The sequence below is a fragment of the Tenrec ecaudatus genome, chromosome 6 (genome assembly GCF_050624435.1).
Source record: "Tenrec ecaudatus isolate mTenEca1 chromosome 6, mTenEca1.hap1, whole genome shotgun sequence".
NCBI classification, from domain to species: Eukaryota; Metazoa; Chordata; class Mammalia; order Afrosoricida; family Tenrecidae; genus Tenrec; species Tenrec ecaudatus.
In genome coordinates this window covers 59,574,644-59,592,295 of record NC_134535.1, presented here as the reverse complement: position 1 = coordinate 59,592,295, position 17,652 = coordinate 59,574,644, and the positions used below count along the sequence as shown (strand labels likewise).

The 17,652-nt window shown below is 41.1% G+C and overlaps 1 protein-coding gene across 1 annotated transcript in view; it reads right to left on the bottom strand.

Moving 5' to 3' along the window:
* PTPRR (protein tyrosine phosphatase receptor type R) overlaps positions 1-17,652 on the bottom strand; it is a 279,519-nt gene that overhangs the window by 223,737 nt on the left and 38,130 nt on the right. The window lies entirely within an intron of this gene.

Genomic DNA, 17,652 nt, shown 5'->3' with positions numbered 1-17,652 from the left:
GACTAAGCTCCACTGAGAGTCCGCAGAATAAGTAAATGCTTAGTGAAACTCTGGGCATTTGCTAGAGGCAAACTGTAAGTTTGGCTCTAACTTTTTAGCAGTCAAGAGAGAGAAGCATGATTCATGGCGCTTAGAATATGAAATTATTGATGTACATCTGGTAACAAAGAATGCTGTAGTGTGAGGCTAGAGCCATACTGGTGGGATGGTTAAGGGTTTATGTCAACTTATCTGGCCCATGATTCTCCGTGTTTTAACTGTTGTGCAATTACGTCCTTTGAAGTTATTTATTGATGTAGTTATCCTCCAGTTTGTGATGTGATGACTGCTCATTTTCAGAGAATGTTGATTTTTACATAGCAATCTGGTCTTTGGATCTGACTAGCTATTCCACTTACTGGACAGAAAGTGAGCCAGTTGAGAAGCAAGCTCCTATGTCCAGCAAGAAAGACCAGGAGTGGAGAGAGCCCTGCATAGAGAGACGGTAGGGGAGCAGTGCTGAGGCCATGAGAGCAGACCATGAGATCATGTTGATGAATAAGGAATGGATATACAAATGTTCTGGTATTGAAGCCAGACAGAGAGCTTTCACTGTTCTAGTGTAATGATTGAAATTACCTGGTATGGTTCCTCTATCTGTAGTCTTGGAAATTCCCACCAAATGATTGGTGAGACCATGCAAATAGGGTGTCTAGCAGAGGGGATTAGTCAGTGTTTCCATTCACTGGATATAAAGCAATCCCTTTTAGAAGCATGAACCCATGACCAGCAAGAAAGAACCCGGAGTGGTGAGCCCTGCATAGAGACACAGAGGAGCAGGGCTGAGCCCAGGCGAGCACAGACCACGAGCCAGTGCATAGAGCATGAAGCGGGGCTGTGGACTTTCAGTCCAGGCAACAAGGAACGCTGACTACTTTGGGAAGAAGACTGGATTGCACAGTGGCGCGCTCTTTGGGCTTTTATCAGCATGAATGGAGCTTTGTAACACTTGTCTATATGGGGCACAGGTCAAAGGACTATATGGCTGGGAAGCTAAGGAGCAGGCAGATGTATGCTGACACTGCTGGGTTCAGAAGAAGCACTGTGGACAAATAACTGTGTCTGTCACATTTTGTAACCTGATAACTTCCCTAATACATCCCGTAATTGTGAGCATTGTTTGTGAGTTCTGTATAGCTGTTACAAAGCTTTATTGACCCAGTAGAGAATTAGAGTGCTGTGCTGGGGATGGATGTGTCAGAGCAAGGTAAAGAAGCTGGGAGAGTGGAGGTCTGGCTGACCTCTGCCTCATATGAATCATCATTGGGCAGATAACGAATTGGATTCTCATTTTCTCTCCTGTCAGAGAAGAGGTTTCCACTCCATTTGTACATCCCTAAAACTCTAGCTAACACCTTCTGTCACTAAGTTGATGCTGACTCATAGTGATCCTATATAGGTTTCCTAGACTGTAACAGCCTCATCTTTCTCACATGAGGTGGCTGGTGGCTTTGAACTGTTTACCTTGATCCACAGCACTACCAAGGCTCCTTAACAATAGCAGTTCTTATACATAAGACTCTTGCTTCGGGTCATGGTCCTAGTTGCTTTAAATCCGTGGTTCTCAACCTTCCTAATGCCGCGACCCTTTCATACAGTTCCTCATGTTGTGGTGACCCCAAACATAAAATTATTTTCGTTGCTACTTCATCACTATAATTTTGCTACTGTTATGTTTGACCCCCAAAGGGTCACGACTCACAGTTTGAGAACCGCTGCTTTAAATGCGCGATCGCTTTCAACATGCTCAGTAATTTCAGAGGATGAGCACTATTTGTACTTTTTTTATACAAATGAGAGAAATAAAACAGATGATTAGGTAAATCACTTAAAGAAACACATAGTGATTGGCAGATCTGGGACTCTACTGCATCTCTGCTGAATCAAAAGTAATTTCTAGCCAGACAGATTTTATGACTTGAGCTATAGCCAGACTCAATCCCTACACATCTCTGAATATCCAATAGAATCTTCTCTATCCAGTATAAATCGGCCACTGGTGGTTCGTCTTTGCTATGTGATACTTTCTTTTCCTTATTAAATTTTCTGCTATCTGAGTTGATTATGTTCATTGGCTTACATGTTTTGTCTTGCTCATATTAACATGGACATTTTATAACTGCCTTGACTTTGCTTATCTTGCTTATCCAGAGTCTGCCTTGGTGCCTAAACACAGAGGCCTCGAGGGTTTGGGTTTAATGAGTAAGTGAAGGTTTCAAGGAACAAGGATTAGGTGTTCATTCAAAATTCTATTTCTGAGAATTCAGTTGCCCTTGCATATACTTTCACCATCACTTACATATGCTTCCCTAGTCTCCATGACTTCTATTTCTTTCTCACCAACAATGTACTATTTTCCTAGAACTTTGAATTAAAAAAAATAATCCAACCTGGTTTGATTTTATCTTGTAATTTATAAAATCAGAGCTGAAAAAATATATGGCATAATTGTTTGTCACACAGGAAGAAGGCTTTTTGTTCATTTGGCCATAAAGAATGATGGTTACACTTTTTAATCCGACTTCTGGAGCAGTCGCCTAAAGGCCTATTCAACGGGATTTTGCACCTGGCTGTTTGCTGCCCATACCTCCCATTGGTGAAAGAGAACAATGCTAAAGAAAGAGAAAGTCGTCAATTTAATGGATTCAGCACAACGTGCACTTGTTCTGCTCAATTGCCTTCATTTAGTTGCCATGTTCTCCGTCATGAAAAATAATCAAATTCTTAAATAATGCAGCTTCAGTAGCTCATCAATGAGAAAATGGGACAATTACGAGGCTCTTTAAACCACAGACACTCAGGCCTATGCCCCCCGATGATTGTGAGGGAGCTTCAAAATGTGTGTTGAAAGAGGGAATGAAAATCTAATGGAATTTTCCACAAACTCTTTGCAGCTTCTTGATGTGGCTGATTCCTGGGTTCCCAGGAATCTGTTGCTAGTCATGCCAAATGGGAAAGATTAACAGAACATATGTCCTAACCTCTTCTCCAGTCTCTTCTCGGGATTGCTACTGAGGAATGTGAAGCCGCAAGAGCACTGTAGCTTAGATAGAACCCCACCAGGAGACCTGTCCTCACCACACTAAACCCTTTGGAGGGAAGAAAGAAAACAAGAAATGGGTCAAGATGCACATTCCTGAAAGATGCACGAAAGACTTCGGCTCTGTGTTTACGTCTTTTTATGACATCTTCATCCTTCCACAGTGGCCAGGAAGGAAGAGTAGTCATATCTAATTTCCAAAAACTTTTTCCTGAAATCTGATTGCTGGCTTTCTCTAATGGGCCCTTTCTGACTGTTTAGACTTCCGTCTTGTACATGTAATCTGCTTCCTAAACTGATTTTAAGGGCCTGCACGGCCTCAAGTGCTTCCGTAGCGCAGGTTCTAGTCTAACCCGTAGCCCTTTTTCGTGATCCATTTAATCCCAGCCGTTCTATGAGGGAGGCACTACGATTCCTCCCAGTTTTAAGATGATGAAGCTGAGAAACACAGACAGGTTACTCACACTACGGCCCTCGGGCCACATGCGGCCTGCCGAGGACATTTATCCAGCTCGCCGGGTGTTTTTGCCCCGTTTGTTTTTTTACTTCAAAATTAGGTATGTGCAGTGTGCATAGGAATTTGTTCATAGTTGTTTTTTTAACTATAGTCCGGCCCTCCAACAGGTCTGAGGGACAGTGAACTGGCCCCTGTTTAAAAAGTTTGAGGACCCCTGCCCTAGGTCATATGGCAAAAGAAAGAAAGCACAGCAGGAATTTGAGTCAGCCCACAAACTTAACAAAACTACATCTTCTTATAGCTATTTTCAGTAACTTAATATGCTCCCCAATTTATAGGTTTTCTTCCTACCTGACATAGATAATACTCTAATTATAACAATATACTCATGCCTAATAACATTAAGGCTAATAACGTTTGAGCTCTACTCTCCCTGTTATTTGTATTTCCCTCCAATTCTCTCTGTCTCATTTGCAGATTTTCTCTTCTTTATTTGGTTCAAATTGTGAAGACCTGTTGTCTAGTTCAACATAAAGTTCAGTGCTCCCACACAAAAGGTCACAGCCATATCTGACATATCACAGAGCCTCTGAAGAAGGGGGAGGAAGCAGTATGAAACTCCTAGTAAATTCCTAGATTATGAAGTACAAGTCTTTTTACGGACATGACAGTCAAATATTTTAGTAGTTTTATTGGCACATAATTCACAAAACATACAATTCAATAGTTCAATCTTATTAAGAAGACTTGCCAAGCCTCACGACCATCCATTCAGAACATGTCTTTGTTCCTGTACCCTTTGCTGTCAGCCTCCCACTGCCCCCTCCTTCCCTGCGATGCCCCTAGGTAATTATTAATCCTATTCTGGATGAAATACGAAAAAGAAACAAACAAAACATAGAAAACCCTCAATTGAAAAGAAAGCAGAATATATTAAAAAATACAACAGTTTTCAAATAGGTCCACAGGGATCAAATGGAGAGTTACATTTTGGCCTAACTCCATCTGCCGCAATCGACTTTACACTGCTGTGTGCCTGACAGTCAGGCTGCTCACCCCCAGGCCTCTGGTCAGAAGGGGCTGACGGGAGGTTTAATATGTGCGCGGATTCTGCAAACGGATTTGGGCCTTCTGCTGTCATCCATGGCCTTCTGAAAACTGGCTGTTCAGAATCTGAGCTGTGATAGCATTCCTTCCTTCGCGTTGGGATTGTAAGATTTCCAATCAGTGGATCGCGCCGTGTGGTGGGCTTCTTCTGTGTGCACTGAGGGGCTCCCTCACTTAGGTGGCTGCTTGTTCTAAGCGGAGCTTCTCAGACCACAGACACTCTTCTTTCTGTGACGTTGGTTTCTTTGCCAAAGTTTGCGACAGCTCCCATAGAGCTTCAGTGACCTCTTCATGAGGGCGAGCACTGAGTAGGGTCGTGTCATAAAACAAATTTCTTTTAGATTGGGGCTAGGATTACGTTTGAGAGAAAAATTCATGTAGCTATAGTGTATATATGTCCTTGGTTTACTTTAGAGGCATCATTTTGTTTATGATAGAGAATATTATGAATCATCCCTATAGGGCATAAAGTGATTCTATTGACACTATCAATAATTTAGCCAGTGGTTGCCTAATCTTTTGACTGGGATGCTTTCAGAGGGGTCAATATTACCAAAAGAATGTATGCCTTGAAGTTCCCATATTTCCATCTGCTCCTGCTCTCTGCTGGCCCCCATTCCTCTTCCTACCCAGTGAGCATCTGCCTTTGGTCCTCTTTTTCTGCGCCCACTTCCCCCTCCTCCCCCTGGTCCCACAGTATTACCTACCACACCCAGGACTGTGGACGTTTTCTAGATCTAGAATTTTGGGCTTAATTTCTAAGCGCTCATATTCCAACTGTGAACAAGATTCACAGTTTTGCTTAGGGAGAAAACCTTTTAGAGACTTCTACATACCATGTTTTTCTAAAATAGGACAAAGGAACACATCTTTTCAACCACTTGAGTTACTAGGGATCATGTTGAGAGGGCTTAGAAGTTCAAAATAGTAACAAGCCCATCAACAAAGGTGGGAACAGATATCCAATGCCTATGAACAATTGGCTTTTAAAGTATAATATTTGATATAAACAAAATTGTTGTTGGTGTAGCTGGCTGCCCTTGAGTTGATTTCTATTCCTAGCAGTCCTGTGGCTGTAGAATTCAGCTGCTCCTTCAGGGTTTCCCGGGTGCATAACCTGTTAGAATCTGTGGGCAGGTCTAAACGACCCCCCATTGGACCAATCCAGGGACTACCAACAAAAGAGTAAATATGATTTATCAGCATTTATGATCACAGATAAACCAGGTTAAAAATGCTCAAGGGTAATTTTCAGAAAGCAACTTGACCAAAACAAACAAACAAACCAAATTCACCACCATAATGTCAATTCTGACTCACAGCAACTTGACAGTGTCATGTAAGTATTTTACCTAAAAAAAGAAGATCTTTTTAGTTAATTGAAGGTACTCAGTTTTTTTCACTGTTGTGTAAATTTTGGATTAAATTTTTGTTTCAGGCTTCTGACATAAAGAGGACTAGTACTTCCTATTTTACCTAATAAAAAGTCCTGAAATAGAATAGCTTACATTAAAAAAAATATCATCCTATTTTTTGTCCCTCTTATTTCTGTGGCCGCTTTAAATGTTTTTGTTTCTTATGCTTTCAGGTCTATGGAGCATAGATAATTTGACCAAATTTAAAAAAATAGATCCCATATCATACTTCTTAAACAGAATAGTGTTTATGAAACAAGTAACTACCTCTGAATTGGTCTCACCAAACTCTCTCAATAACACAAATTGGGAAGTTGCTTTGAAAATAAAATACTATATTTAAGTTTTCAACATTTATGTCTGTCTCAGAATTAACTGCTTTAAACAATTGGGTATATTAAGAATATTACTGAATATATAAAACTATAAAATTTACCACCTACAATGAAATTTTAAGTACATTTTATAAATGACACTTTATTAAACCTATTTCGTGACATGGAAATGTGTCCAAAAATAACAAGTAAAATATTATAAAACATTATGTATGAAGATTCTACATTATAAAAATCTGCTTACATTCATATATAGAGTATCCTAGATAGATATATATAGATATCAAGATGATATTATCTGCTGTCTAACAGGTAAAAATTATTTTTCTTCTTTTTTTCTTTCTATGTTTTATAAATCTTCTACAACTCTATAAAAATGAGTATCTTTGGAATCAGAACAAAAAGATTATTAGATATTCTCTACACATGGAACTACCCAATCGAGCACGAGTTGGCCTTTCCTATGATAATGAGTTAAACCAGGTCTTAGTTAACTCAGGTCTTAGTCATTTTAATATTGAGCTCAAGGAATCCAAAACAAACATGTGCTGAGTGGTCTTGTTTTGCAACACCAGGTACATATTGTCTAAAATTAACCTCTAGCATCTTCAGCACATGCTCCCGCATCATTCTGACCAGAATTGGAAAAAGGCAGCAGATGGTGACAGGACTGTCAGGATGCCAAACGCTATAAAGAGCTTTTTCACGTGAAGGCTATTTTGCATGGAGACAATAATATCTAGGGAAAGCTAAACATAGACTGTTGCAAAATGCAATTGTTGGATAGACACAAGAGATGGCTCTGTGAGAACAGAGTTCAACAAGAAGCACTGTTTTAGGGGAAGCAAAGAGGACCTTTGTCCCAGAAGAGGTGTCAAAACTTTTGTCAACCCTCCGATGGTTTGATTACAGAGCTGCTTTTCCTGTATGTTAAAAAACTCTTCATTGGCTATGAAAGTTCACTTTTCATATATTGTCTATGGAATGACCACAGTGAATCTTCAATATTCCTCTACTCCAACATCCACATCTGGTCCTCTCGGAGTGTGCTTCCAGAGAACGCAGATGGATATTGCCAGTAGCTTAAATAGAATGTAGTTCATACATTCAAACTTAGCTGATTTCCCCAAAGCAAACACCAATGTCTTGTAGTGTAATTTTAAAATGTGAATTTGAAATCAGACAGATGTGGATTTGAATTCTCACTCAAACATTTCTATTTACTAAGTGTATTGCATGGGGAAAGTCATGGAGTTGAGCGTTGATTTTCTTTTATGTCAATTGGGAATAATGACTCCTAATTCTGAAATTCTTTTCATGCTTGAAGGTTTCTTATTGACAACCCAACTTTCTCCTTCCATTATTGTATATAATGAAAATCTGTACTAAGATTCCAGCACATAATTATTTTCCTAAAGTTCACAAAGATAAGTTGTAGTAGTCAGAATAATATTCCATCTCCATAAAAATGTTCATATTTTATTATTCTCAAAATACATGACTATATGTTACTTCTCATGACCAAAGGGAATTGCGTATGTGAGAGAATTAAACATGTTGAGATGAATAGGTTATTCTGGTTTATCTTTCTTTCTTGTGTTTTTTTTAAATCATTTTATTGGGGGTTCGTACAACTCTTATCACAATCCATCCATACATCCATTGTGTCAAGCACATTTGCATGTTTGTTGTCATCATCATTCTCAAAACATTTGCTTTCTACTTGAGCCCTTAATATCAGCTCCCAATTTCCCCCCTCCCTCTCTACTTCCCTCCCTCGTGAACCCTTGATAATTTATTAATTATTATTATTTGGTTTATCTTTCTTATCAAGAAAGATCCTTACAAGTGAAAAAGGGTCGGAGTCAGAAAGAAATTGGATCATGTTATCCTGCTGCCCTCCACGATGAAGACAGCCCCAAGCTAAAATATTCAGGTGGGTTTACAAATGGAAAAAGACAAGGGAATAAAGTTTCATCTATAGTATGCAGAAGAATCCTGCCCTGTGAACATTGTAACTTTATCCCAATGAGAAAAGCTTTGGGGCCTCCGACACTGTAAGTTAACAAATATATGCTGTTTGAAGTCATTAAATCTGTGGCAATTGGTTTCTGAAGCAATAGCTCAGAGTACAAAGTAAATAGCGAGCAAAGTTTACAATGAGGATTTCTCAATTTAGCTTCTGAGACTAAGTAGTTTGTCTCCAAAACAACCCCCATTGATCCAATTTTCTAATACTCATTTTTCTGTGGTTTGGATAAAAGTTAGTGAAATATTTTCTAGTTAATTGAAGGAAGTGGAAAAGACCATGTGTGTCTTGAAGACATGGCCATAAAATGCAGTGTGAAGTTGTATATCCGCTTTCTCCTGCTCAGATTGCCTGCTGTGGGCGAAGCCAGGTGTTCGTGTGGCGACACACTGGGGCATCCCACCAACTGCTGGATAAGTGAACTTGAAAGTGAATATTTTAGCTCTGATCAACTATTCAGGGATTTCAGCCTTAGCCCACAGAGCTCGTTTCAGAGACTGCTGTATGGGGTAAGTCTGCTGTACAAGACCTCTTTAGACTGTGGAAAAGCAAGCGTGTTGCTCTGAAGACTACGGTGTGCCTCATCCAAGCCATGGTATTTTCAATAGCCTCAGATCCATATCAAAGTTGCATATTGACTAAGGGACGCTGAAGAAGAATCGATGCAGTCGAATCATAATGTTGTTGAAAAATATTGGAAGTACTGTTGGGCTGCCAAAAGAACAAACAAATCTGTCTTGGAAGTGGTACCACCAGAACGCTCTTTAGAGGCAAGGATGGCAAGAATTTGTCTCGGGTGCTTTGGACATGTTGTCAGGAGACCGTAGTCCCAGGAGAAGATCGTCATGCTTGGTAAAGTAGAGAGCTAGCAAAAAGGGGAAGGCCCTTGGCTAGATGGATTGACATGGTGACAGCAGCAACAACGCAGACCTAAGAACAGTTGTGAGGGTGGTGCAGGGTTGCCGTGAGTTGGCACCAGCTCAATGGCTCCGAACAGCAACAACATGAATTGGAATGGACTCAATGGCAGTAAGAACTGCATTCCGTTTATAATAAAGAAATATAAGTATATGTCTTAGTATACGAGGGCATGGCACGTGTCAGGCAGTTAGTCAAGTGATTGGAATCACAGGAGTGAATTAAGCAATCATCAAATATCCATTGATTAGCTATTTTATACTCACTATAGAGAGCTTAAACATCACAGCTTAAGATCACTTGGAATTTTTCTCTCTATAAGGAAATGTAATGTAAAGCATAACACTATGCACTTACATGCAATAATTGTGCAAAAGTGGTTCCATCTTTGGGATGAGTAGGCTATGAGTGGTGGCTGAGGTTGTGAAGACATATTGAGCTATAGATGTTGCGTTCACACCATTCTTGGAGGAAGATATGGGCATAGGGTGCCAGGGTTTGGTCCCTCCGGCAAGGCTGTCTGAACAAAGCACCGAGTCCACCGACAAGTCAACAGCATCTTAGGCCTGAGTACTTCTGGAATATCGCACGCACCGCTCAGGGATGGGTAAATCAGGACGGCTGCTCATGATAGCTAACCTTTACAAAGCGCTCGCTAGTTTTAAGAAAGGAAAGAGCTAGGGAAGAAGCGGAGCAGAGTGACAGACCTGGGGGAAATCAGAAGACTTGGTGAGCACAGAGAATATAGCTGAGCTGATGATATTCTAGCTGCCGTCTTCAGTGAACCTTTGAGAGGAGTTCCCCTCACTTTCTCCCACGCTCAAGATCCTTGCTTTCTGATTTGCTTCCCATGTTCAATCCCACTCTGGACCCTCCCAGTGGACAATGATTTGGGCTCCTCTGAGACTAATTCGGCTCAAATTAAATTTCTTTCACACTACGGACATGCTGTCAGGAGAGCCTCGTCCCTGCAGGAAGACAGCGTGTTTGGTAAAGGGGGCGGCCAGCAAGAAAGAGGGAACCATTGTGAGCAGGGCACCCGGCTGGGCAGTGTTTCCTCCTGCTGTGCCTATGGCTCGTAACTGACCGGATGGCACCTAACACCACCACCGAATTCCTTTCCAACCGATTTTTGCATTTGTTTCTTTTTATAGCTTGTTTTAGACTAGGCCAGCCTGGAGAGTTTGATATGCACAGAGATTGCGTTATTTAATGGTACCCTCTCCTGCAGAGGCCTGGTGGGACTGTGGGGGTGAGTGTTGAATAGCGAATCTAAAGGAAACACTATTTCATGGGCGCTCCACCTTCCTCATGCCGGGACCCTTTCATACAGTTCCTCATGTGGTGGTGACCCCCCCAACCATCAAATTATTTTTGTTGCTACTTCATCACTGTCATTTTGCTACTGTGATGAAATGGGCAACCCCTGTGAAAGGGTCATTCAAGGCCCAAGGGGTCACGACCCACAGGTTGAGAACCACTGCACTATTTAAACCTGCCAGCCGCTCTGAAGATGAGGCCATCTGCTTCCATCAAGGTGTACAGCTGTGGAAACTAGAGTCGCTCTGCGTCAGAACTGACTCCACGGCAGTGGAGTGTGGGGAGTTTTAGTTAACAGTTGAAGTTTCGCAATTCTAAATGGATACTTCATAGCTCGCTAGGATTTGGAAGGCTCTCGTCAGATGCCTACATCTCAGAGGTAGCCATCTCTATATTCCTACTGTTTCCACACTTTATGAAAAGGATCGAATACACTAGTGACACCATTAGCACTATCCTCCAAAGGCGCACCTCTAAGCAGCGCTATCGCTGGAGGATGCTCCTTGTACCACTGGAGGATGCTCCTTGTACCGCTGGAGGATGCTCCTTGTACAACTTTGCTGCTTAGCTCCATCTAGAAGGTTCAGTTAATCCAGTTGCTAATGTATTGTCACATCGATCCCAAATAAAAGTTTCCGGCAAGGTCTTAGGGTGATTAACCACCCTGATAAACTCAACACCGAGAAGGTTCTTCAGACACAGAACTTTTCGTGCTAAACCCAGAAAACCAGAGGTGAGGGCCCACCCTCCGGCAAATACTCTCAGAACCCAAAGGACAACTAGCAGAAACCTCACAGAACTCACAGAGGACGCGGCTTCATTGCTTGCGAAGCTGCTTGCTAAAAAATGTACATTAATAGATTTTCCTGCAAACTCGTTTTCAGTGTAGCTTTCAACATGGTAGTAAAGCATTAAAAAGCTATACCCTTTTTCATTTTTCAATATTGAAAATGTTGAATATTTCCTAATACAAATCTATTAAGTCGATCCTAGACTTCACTCCTGGCCCCATTAGCAATTATGCTTATCTCCAGGGTCACGCCCCCCTACCATGGCATAGCACCCAGCAGCTTGTTGTTGTTGCTTAAGTGTTGTGAAGTTGATTCAGGCTCAGCGTCGATGTACAACAGAGCGAAACCGCGCCTGCGCCGTCCCCACGATGGTGCTTATGTTTGCACCTCGGGGTTGCAGTCTTGGGGATGAGCTCCTCTTTCCGCTGACCCTTGCTTATCAGCCGTGATGCGCTTCTCCAGGATCTGGTAGTTCCTGGTACCATGTCCAAGTGTGAGAGACAAAGCTTCCCCGTCCTTGCTTCTAAGGGGCTTTCTGGCTGCACTTCTAAGATATATTGGTTTGTTCTCTTGCCAGTCCATGGTACTTTTTGTCTTCAGCGATTATGTCAGGGAGGTGAGCATTACAGAATGCTCTGTTATTAAAACAAAGTGTTTTTGCATTGAAGGAGTACTTGAGTAGAGGCCCAATGTCCATCTGCTGTCTTAGTATTTACCATATAAGTATATGCACGTAGATCTATTTCCCTATCATTCCATATAAATACATTTACATATGTACGTGCTTCTATTTGGACCTCTGTAAATGCCCTTTGTCTCCTAGTTCTTTCCTCTATTTTCTTTAACTTCCCTCTTGTTCCACTATCATTTGGCCTTCATTTAAGTTTCAGTCATTGCTCCTGGCTACATTGCACTTGATCAAGCCCCATCAAACATCCTACACCCTCCTCTCCATCAATTTTAGGTCACTTGTTGTTCCCCTGTCCTTGGGTTTGTCGACCACCCCCTTCCTTTCCCCTGCCTCCCCCTCTCCCATGTCCCCCTGGAACTGTTGCTCTCATTGTTTTCTTCTCTGGATTGTGTATCCCGCTTATCTTATCTAGATAGACATACAGAGGCAATAATAAGCACAAAAACAAGAAAAAGTGAAACAACAACAAAAGAAAACAAAAAACAACACCAACAACAAAAGAAAAGCCTATACATAGTTTCAGGTCTGTTTGTTGACCTTTAGGTGTATTTTCCAGTCGAGTGTGATGGGGTGCCATGCCCTGAACCCAAAGTCTATTTTTGGTACTCCCCAGGGGCTTCATTGCTATGCCATAGTACTTTCAACATTCTTTGTCAGCACTATACTTCAAATGCATGGATTCTTCTTTAGTCGCCCTTATTCACTGTCCAACTCTCACATGCATAAGAGGCTGTTCAAGTACCACGGCTGGGGGTAGGTGCATTTTAGTCATCAAAGTGACATTCTTGCTCTTTAACACTTGCAAGTGGTTTTGTACAGTGGATTTGTTCAGTGCAATGTACCTTTAGGTTTCTTGACTTCTTCATCCAGGAGCATTGATTGTGGACCCAAGAAAAATGGAACCCTTAACAGTTTAGGTGTTCTCTCAGTTCATCATGATGTTATCTATTGGCCCATTTGCGATCATTTCATTTTCTTTACATTGAGATGTAATCCACACTGAAAGCTATTTTTCTTCATCTCCATCAGCAAGTGCCTCAAGTCCTCCTCACTTTCAACAAGCAAGCTTGTGTCATTTGAATATCTGAGGTGGGTACTAGGTCTTCCTCCAATATTGAGGTCATGTTCTTCTTAAGATAGTACTGTTGCTTAGATTATTCCCTTAGCATCCACATGGGAAAACTGTGGTGAGAGGAATAACCCTGACTCACACCTTTCCTGATTTTAAGCCATGCAGTGTTCCCTCGTTCTGCTCAAATGACTGCCTTTTGGTCCAAGTCCAAGTTCTGCACGAGCAGAACCAAGTGTCCTAAAACTTCCATCGCTATCAATATCATCTGCAGTTTGCTAGGATGCACACAGCCAAATACCTGTGCGCAGTCAGTAAAACACACAGAAACTTCGTTCTGGTGTTATCTGCTGGCAGCTCAGTCACAATTGACATCCCTTGTGCCATGTCCTCTTCTGAATCCAGCTAGAATTTGTATAAGCTCCCTCTTGATGTATTACTGCAACCACTGTTGAATTATAGCCAGTAGAATTTTATGTTCATGTGATATTAATGTTATTATTCAATAATTTCTGATCTCTGTTGGGTTAACTTTCTTTGGACTGACTGCCCCCCCCCCCCCCAAATGGACCTTTCCCTGCTGGTTGGCCAAATAGCTGATTTGCAAATATCTTGGCATAAATGAGTACGTGCTTCTAGTACTTCATCAGTTTTCAAACATTTCAATTTGTACTCCATCAATATCAGGAAACTTGATTTCCCGTAATGTTTTCCGTGCAGCTTGGACTTCTTCTTTCAGGTCTGTCAATTCTTTATTACATGTTATCTCTTGAAATGGATAAATGCCAACCAGTTCTTTTGGTACAGTGGCTTTGTGCATTCCTTCAATCTTTTAAAAATATCTTTATTGGGATATACTTCACACATCATACAATTTAACCATTCAATTATATTTAAAAGTTTTGTGCAATTATCCCCACAATCTATTTCAAAACATTTTCTTCTAGTACCCATTTTTGTTAGGTCCCTATTACCCGCTCCCCCGCCATTTTCCTAGGTGATTATCAATCCGGCCACTCTATAGATCTGCATATCCTGGACTTCAAATATAAAAGGAAGCAAGCAAACAAGCAAAATACTTCAACAACGACTATGTGAAACATAGGAAGAAAGGATAAAATAACAAAACAGAAATAACTTTAAAATGGGTCGAAAGGGAAATCAAGTGATAAGGTATTGCATTTTTCACCTAACTACATCTGCATAATCAACTTTACAATACTCTCTGTCTGACAATAAGGCTCTCCACATGCCCCGACTACATTCAGAGGGAATTCACTGGAGGTTAATCTTCCTGGGGGACCCTGCAAATGGATCTTGGGCTTTCATTGTCGTCCATAGCCTTCTGCAAACTAGGTGTTCACAATTTAAGTTGATAGGCCTCCATCTTTTATGATGTTTCCTGTAGGTTCTGTATTTTGCCCAGAGAATCCTTTAGTATTTCAACTCAAGGCTTGGATTTTTTCCTCCAGTTCTTTTGTCTTTAGACATGCTGAACACACTCTTCCTTGGCTTTCTAACCCCAAGTATTTATACATTTCCTTTTACACTTTACTTGGCCTTCTTGAGCTGCTCTTTGAAATTTCCTGTTTGGCTCGCCCACTTCAGCATTTTTTTCCGATTTGCTTTAGCTACTCTACATTCAAGAACATGCTTCAGAGTCTTTTCTGACACCCACTCTGATAGTTTCTTTCTGTCTTTTGAATGAGCTTTTGCCTTCTTTAAAGGAGCGCTAGTGGCACAGTGGGTTAGTAGCTGGACACCACCAGTGTCTTCAAGGAAGAAAGATTAGATCCTCTACTCCCATGAAGATGTAGGGTTCTACCTGCCCTAAGGGATGCTATGAGTCAGAAATGGCTCAATGGCAGAAGGCTTGGAAATTAAGCTTGGTTTACATTCTTTACATGATAATCTTGATGTTACCCTATAGCTTATCAAGTCACTTGTCATTAGTGTTGAATGCATCAAATTTGCTCTTGAGATGTACTCAAAATTCACATGGGATAGACTCAAGATCATATTTTGTCTCTTGTGGGATTGTTTTCATTTTCTTCAGCTTCAATCAGAATTTTCATATAAAAAACACAAACTCATTGCCATCAAGTCGATGCCGACTCACAGCAGCCCCGTAGGACAGGGTAGAACTGGCCCCTGTGCGTTTCTGAGACTATGACTGTTTATAGGAGAAAGGCCAGCCTTTCTCCTGCTGAGTGGCTGGTGGTTTCAATCTGTGGACCTTGGGGTTCACAGTCCATCTCCTAAGCACTATGCACCAGGGCTCCTGAATTTACGTGTAAGCAATTGACAGCCTGTTGCACAGTTAGGCCCAGTCTTCATTTTGGATGATAATCTTCAACTCCTCCATCAGCCCTTCCCACCGATGTAATCAATTGATTCCTGGGTACTCCATTTGGAGAGATCCAGGTGAATAGTCACCTTTGATGTTGTTGAAAATAAGCATTGGCAGTGAAGAAGGAATTGATCTTGCAAGACTATATTGTGATCCCTGGCTTTGCTTCTAGCATGAAAGCCCTACCAGTGAAGAGAACTGTGGAGTCTGTCTTTTTGTTGTAGACTTCTGCCGCCCGCCCGCACTCAGAGTCCTTCTCATGACACTTGTCTGTGCAGAAATCCTAGTGGCAGCTCCTTAATCGAGCTTCTGGAATACAATTAGCATTCTCTGGCATAAACAATATAATTGTGCTGCCCTTTCCTTGGGACAAAACAAGCTACAGATTTTTCTTGATTATTAAAGAAGGAAAAGGGGAAGAGTAATTTCATTTGTGGATAAATACGTTTACGAAGTGCTCTCTGGCGGCCATTGGGGGGATAAATGCACATATGGGGGGCTGCAAAATGCAGGTGGAAAAATCCCATTGTCTTTTCATTAAAAATGTCCACAAACTTTTTAAAGTCCCTTTATATCTTTTATGTTCCTGTTAAATTTCTCATTCTGAAATTTTCCTCTTAGTGCATCAGAAATGAGAGAAGGAGAGAGAGAGAGAGAGAGAGAGAGAGAGAGAGAGAGAGAGAGAGAGAGAGAGAGAGAAATAAAGGAGGAGAATTTTTTCCCCCTGAGTTAAGGAGCCTTCAAGTTACATACATAGTTTGGGTGTTGGGTATGGCTTCTTACTGGCTGAAAAACAAAATCCCAATGTCCTCACTTCCACAGTGACCCTGTAGGGTGAGTTTCTGAGACGGCCGCTGTTCGGGGAGAAGCAAGCGCAGGCTTTGTCTAGCGGAGTGGCGGGTGGTTGCCAACTGCTGGCCTTGTGGATAGCAGCCTCTCATAACCACTAGCTGCCAGGGCTCAAATCCTCATTACTGAACCGCATGAACATTCTTTAGCATGGTGGCAATATTCCTCAAGCAACAAGGTTTGCAATAATTGATATTTGAGTATATATATTCTATATGTAAGTCAAAAAATGGAATTAATGGTCATATATTTTTTCAATACATTTTTCAAAACCTCCTTGTATATATTCTAGTGTGTTTCAGAAGCTAACTGAAAGTTTGGAGGTTCAAAGTCACTCAAATTATGTTAGAATAGAGGTCTGACCATATTTTTCTGAAAGAATTACTTATTAAAAACTCTTGGAGAACGAGTCTATTCTAACACTTATGGTAACTGGTGGCCACTTATAGTGTGTGTGTGTATGTGTTTGCGTGTATGTGTGTTTATGCATAGAAATTTAATACTTGTGTACCTTATCCACAGAAATTAGTCCATCATGTTCCTTCAGTTACTCCAGTTATCCTCAATTGTATTAGATTAACTGTAGAGTGATATGGAACCCTGGTGGTATAGTGGTCATAAGCTGGCTGCTAACCACAAGGTCAGCAGTTCAAAAGCACTAGCCGCTCTAGCACTCAGAAGAGAAATGGGCATCCTACTCCCAAAGTCTTGGAAATTCATAAGGGCATTTCTACCTTGTCTTATAGGGTCGCCATGAGTCAGAGTTGTTTTGATGGCAGTGAGTTTGGTTTGGATAGAGTACATGGAATTATAAAATAGCACAAACTTTCTGAACTGTAATTGACAGTAACGTTAATGAATGAATATGGATATATGAGTTTTTAGAGAAAAAAATCCATGAGCCCTAGCATTAACATAGACATATCCAGATACAACATTGCTAACATCTTTTATCTTCACCGAATTGATAGAGTACATGACATTCACCTTCAGAATAACTTTTCCTCATACAAGCACATAGAAACTGTTCAAATCACCCACATATTTATCATTAGCAATAGCTCATTTGGGGTTCTCAGTTCATGATTTTCATTCCATATTTGACATTTCCTACCGGACATTTTCCAAACAAAGCAAGAAACTCCATTTCATTTGCTTCTGTTTCCAGATGCCCTCAGCACCCAGATACTCATATCACAGTAAGGACTCAGTGTGTGCTATTTACAAACATCAATATGCTGC